This window comes from Lycium barbarum, chromosome 12 (genome assembly GCF_019175385.1).
Source record: "Lycium barbarum isolate Lr01 chromosome 12, ASM1917538v2, whole genome shotgun sequence".
NCBI classification, from domain to species: Eukaryota; Viridiplantae; Streptophyta; class Magnoliopsida; order Solanales; family Solanaceae; genus Lycium; species Lycium barbarum.
The window spans coordinates 85877850-85883849 of NC_083348.1; positions in this window are offsets into that span (position 1 = coordinate 85877850).

Genomic DNA, 6000 nt, shown 5'->3' on the forward strand with positions numbered 1-6000 from the left:
AGTCCTAATAAATATAAGAGTAGAATCCTAATAAATAGTATAAGAGTAAAATCTTACTCAATCTAGATCTAGAATTCCTAAATATTAGAATTTTTAATTTCCTAAGCAGTTCAAATTAGGAGATATTTAATAAGAGAGTTTTATTTAATTTCAAACTCCTAATAGTAAGAAAATAGTAAATGACAATTTTGTTTATTGTAGAGTCTTTTAATGTAGGGCAAAAAGTTCAATCAACATTTCTAAGGCTCTTCGTGCTTTTAATATAGTATAGATAGATTACATAATTACATAAAAAAAAAAGCGTATCGCATGAATCAATAAATAATTTATATTAGAACAATACATCTTTCTATAAAATAAATGCAATTGTCTAAATGATGAAAATGCCCTCTGTTACTCGTCATATTAATTGAATTCAATATTTACATAACATTTAAACAGCGTGATTTAACTAAGTTAGTTATATATTATTTGTAACTATAGATACTTTAGTATACGAGAGACAAATATAGTATGTTGTTGTATCTCACATAATGTCTCTTTATAACGACGTTCTTAGCATATGTTACTTTCCCTTATATTGTTTTACACTTATGAAGGTGTAACATATAGTGGTCCGTGTAAAAATTATGTTATAACATATACAATGCAATATTGAATATGTTTTATTTATTATCATCGCAAATCACAAACACATTAAACATTAGTTCGAACGAATTCCTTCATTTTTGGAGATAAAGAACAAATTTTGGGGATAAACATGCTTTAGGCATATTGGCCCATCATTTCTTCTTGAAAATTTAATTAGCTTAACTTTTTTTTTTCTACATAAAAAAATTGGAATCTTGACAAACTAAACTCTTATTTTATATTTATTCCAAGGAAAAAGAATCGTGTCCTCAACATATCATTCAATGCATTCTCGAGATAGAATATTAAAAGAATTGAAGCACAAAATGAATAAATTTATCTCTAAGTTTTGGGCAATCCAAAGTAATGAGTATTCCCAAAATGTTTAGGTCCAACACAATAAACAGACAAAATTGCTTTAGAAGAAACCCAACACAAATGATAGTGATAAGACCCAAAAAAATCCTAGAATCAGGAAAAATAAACCAAGAATATAAAAGCCTAGAAAAGAGATGCTACCTTTATTGAAGATGATCTTTTGCTTCTTGTAATTGATGATGTATAAAATTGATATAATACGCACACAAAATAATATTTAGTAAAATTCTAAATAGCAAATGGGATCGAAAAAGTAAGTACCATACTTTAAAACTAATACTTCTTGAAATATTTATGATGAAGAATGTGAAATAGTACCAAAATAATTTTACAATAGTTATTTTTATGCGATGAGGAGAATTATTTACTTGAATGGATGAAACTATCAAAATTTCAACCGTACGAAAAAGTGCCAACTGCAAATATCTATGGTTAATAACACATTTTTTTAATCATGTAATATACATAATACATAAAAAGAGGTAATAGATTTTCTTTCCGTACGAAATATGAGCAACTTAACCTGGCATACCACATAGCAATTAATAATTATAACACATAGGCAAAAATAATCTTAAATAAATAAGATCATCAATAGTAATGAATTAGAATGTCTAACCAATTTACGGTGACGGAATGCAACGATCAAAATAATATGTACAAAATTGTAAATAAGTCAATTTAAAATTATTAATCGTATATGAGACATTATAAAAATAAAAATCATAACTGAAACTTCTAAATTAGCAATTATCTATCAAGAATACAAAATAATTTATTATTGAATAACTTCAAAAACCGACTAAAATTTTAGAATACTTACCTCAAATCACAAGCAAATTTATTTCTACATTCATAGACACTGTAAAGATTTCATGTTAAAGGATATGGAAGGAAGAAGCAAATATAGGAGCTTTGCCGGATAAAACAGATTTGTTAACTTCAGAAATCAATAAAATTTTGAAAACTCACCTCAAATCACAAGCAAATTTATTTCTGCAATCATAGACACTATAAAGATTTCATGCTAAAGGATATGGAAGGAAGAAGCAAATATAAGAGCTTTGCCAGATAAAACAAATTGTTAACTTCAAAAACTGACTAAAATTTTAGAAAACTTATCTCAAATCACAAGCAAATTTATTTTTGCAAACATAGACACTATAAAGATTTCATGTTAAAGAATATGGAACAAAAACAAATATAAGAGCTTTGCCGGATAAGACAAATTTTTCTTACTCACTTCATCTTATGAAAGCAATCAAATATCACAATAATACAAAGACAACAATATATTTACAGAAAAACAGTCTCTCAAAAGAATCGAACTATAATAGAAAACTTAAGTAACATTATTTGATAAAAGGATTCTAAACATAAACCTAATTTCCCCCCTAAGGGATTTTTGGTAGAGAATGGTCTAAACCTAAATTAGGAGAAGGCAACTAACGAAATTAAAAGGTCAAAGGAAGCTAGTTTTGGTGGAGAACGGTCTTAACCTAAATAAAGAGAAGGAACGTAATTAACTTGTTGAAGGAATCCTAATCCTTAAGTGATTCTTGAAACCAAATAAACAAACTTTGTGCTAAATTTAGAATATTATATACAAGAAGAACGAATTATAACCTTAAACAGATGCAAATTCATTTAATGACCAAAAAAAAAAAAAAAATACTATATAGACGCAATAACTTAATGCAAAACAAACTCCTCTCTAACTATCAAGATTTCAGTTCAAATAACGAAAACTTAAAATTTTAAAATGTCGAAGTCCTAATTATTATGATTTTTTCGATAACCAAATCTAAAAGATAAGAAAAGCTAAGTGAATTTAATTAGAGCTTACGCAGTGATTTTTTGTTCACCTCTTCGAATCCCGAGTGAAGAACGTGATGATGTTAGCGCTAATCGTTGTTTGTTTCGTTCTTCATTCTCCTATATACGTTGTTGAAGTAACTCTAGATGAATTAGGATATGATAGAACTTTGAATTATGAGCATGCACAGCAAACAATTCTAGTACGACTGATTCGTTTAGAGAATATAGGTCATTGGTGGCTTTGGCTAAATGGAAGGCTTGAAGAGTACTATTGTATAACAATTCCATAAGAAAGAATGTGTATTCTTATTGAAATTAACTTGAGCAAGGAAATTTTGGCTAAGACGCTAAATTTAAGGAATGTGACTAATAGAAAGATACGTAAATGTTTTATGGACAAAAACGACTTATTTATAAATATGGCAAGTTGAAGAGTACTCCTATTCACTTTTAATTTCAAGAAGGTTTAAAATATTTAAGGCAGTGTTGCCAAAGTAAAAAAGGACTTCAAAAATAAAGGTTTTTTTTTTTTTACTTTTCCAAAAAATAAAAAGGTGAAATATTATAAAGATAGTTAAATAATAATTTGGGAAAAAATAGTGAATGACGATTTTGTCTATTAGAGAGTCTTTTAATGAAGGACAAAAATTTCAATCAACATTTCTAAGGATTTTCGTGTTTTTAATATAGTATAGATAGATTTCTAAGAACAATAGTTGGCCACTTAGCTTTAAGTTTTTAATTCTTATAGACATGATGTGATGCCTTTTAATTCTTTTAATACTATAATTGTTTGTCATGGATTCGAATACTCTCCATTGCTCCAAATTTACTATTCTAGTTTAGGAAAGTCTCTTGGAATTAAAAGTTGGATATTGAATGCTACCAAAAATTACTATTTTTCCACTGAAAAAATTATAGGGGCTATTTCCCATTGAATGTCGGTGAAAAGAACATAAATAGTAAAAATTTCACATGGAAAAAATATGAAGTTTCCCAGTATTTCGATGAGAATTTATTTCCCATCATGCATTTTCCCAATGAGATTCTTCGGTGGAAATGAGGTGAAAAATCACGTTTTATAACATAAATTTCTCATTAAATGTCGGTGGAAAAAACCTCTTTTTCTAGTAGTGGAAAATCCACATATTATGCGCTTTGAGTTTTGTTTTTTCTCCCTTCTAAAACCAATTTCTGGAAATAAAAAGTTGTTATATGTTTTTTTGTCTTCTTTCAGAACAGCTTTTCTATTATTATTTCCATAAAAAAAAAATCTGTTCCAGCCGTTAACTTGGACTTGGACACTCAAATTTTTCCTCATTCCACTAAGAACTATAAGATCACGACGTTTTTTTTTTTTTTCATCATTAAGCTCGTATCGACGTGACATAAAAAGAATGTGTGAGAAGAGGTGATAAGAACTAGACGCACGAAATGATATGATGGCTTTATACACATGGACAAGCTATATAAAGATGAATTCAATTGTAATATGAAAGCTAAAGTTAAGGGGCATTGGGTTACCACGAGCCTGTTTGGATAGGCTTATTTTAAACAGCTTATAAGCCAAAAAAATAACCCAACTTATTTTTTTTGGCTTATAAGCTATTTTCAGCTTATAAGCTGCTTTAGATAAGCTAAATTAAACGGGCTCAATTATTTTTTTGAATTTATTTTAAGCACAAAATGACTTTAAGCTGGTCAGTCAAACACTTAAAAAAGCTGAAAACAGCTTATAAGCAACTTATAAGCTAATCCAAACGGGCTCTAATAAGGGAATTGGAGTTTGGCTGATTAATTCTTGAACTTCGTATAATTATAAATTGCATTATTATTACTATTATTTATAATTGTTAAAGGAAAGATTTTGTCGTCCTTAGTCACGTTCTAACTATCTGGTTGTGAAGTTTACCAATCAAAAGGACTTATTTTTTCCACATATGCCCTTACATTTGCTATTTCTTACCTCGCAACCAAAGTGTCATTCCAGTAAATAAAAATTCTTCCAAACCCTTTTTACATAGCCCGTAAGAGCAACTTTTTGTAGGTAAAGTATGTACTATAACTCCTTTTTATGTCTTATTTTTAGCCCTACTTTTTCATTTTTTTCTTAAATGGTCACATACAATTTAGTAAATATGACAAATTTTGAGCCTCATTAAAATGCTTAAAAAGTTGTGAATGCTAATGATGTCATCTAACATAAACAACTATGCACAAGAATAATCTAAAACGATGATAATAACTTTTAAGAACTCATTTGGTAAATTTAGGTATGATTTCTTTAACACAATTATACAATAGAAATTAAATTTCAAAATTGATCCTTCAAAAAAATAAAAGGGGAAAGGACAAAATTATTAGCTACATTGTTGCGCTGGGATATGATTTAATTGTTTAAATTTAGCCGATACTAATTTATTTGGGATTGATAGCATAATTATAATGTTATAATAACATAATTTTTTTAAAAAAGGTTCCACTTACAGTAAGAAAAAGGAAAAAGCAATATTGTTTCCTCACATTCATTTTGAAAGGAAAAGGAAAATGTAAATTAAGAAAAGCAGCTAAACTTTTCATATTTTAGTATGTTTTGTATGATTTAGTTAGATTTAGCATCTATTAACACTAGTTTAAAGTATAATTTTTTTTTATATAGGTAAGTTCGCTAATTTCTCAACAAAAGAATAAATGTAACATGTATAATTTGATGTTGAACCAAACTCACTCTCTTTTCTCCAAAAAATAGTAGTAATAGCTCATAAAACATGGTCGTTATTTTCACGCATATGTAAATACAAGTACTTTTAAGGGGTGTGTCAAGTCAATACAAGACAAATAAAAATGAACGGATGGTGTACTATATTATTATTGTTGAACCAAGTGATATTGTTCGCAATATTAATTAGCTTCTTTTTTCCGACGAACTAAATGCAGTTTCATTGTTTACAACTGATACAAAAATAAAAGGAAAGATAAGAAATAACAAGGAATAAACAAGAAATAGACAAGAAATAAAGATAGGATAAATTGACACAATTGAATAAGACTAAAAGACAACCCTAACCATAAAAGATTAGGACCTTCAATTAGATTATCCAAAAACACCAAACTCTTAAGGAGACCAAAAGGGATTGATTTCCCAATTAACCACCTTCTCAACCATTCAAACAA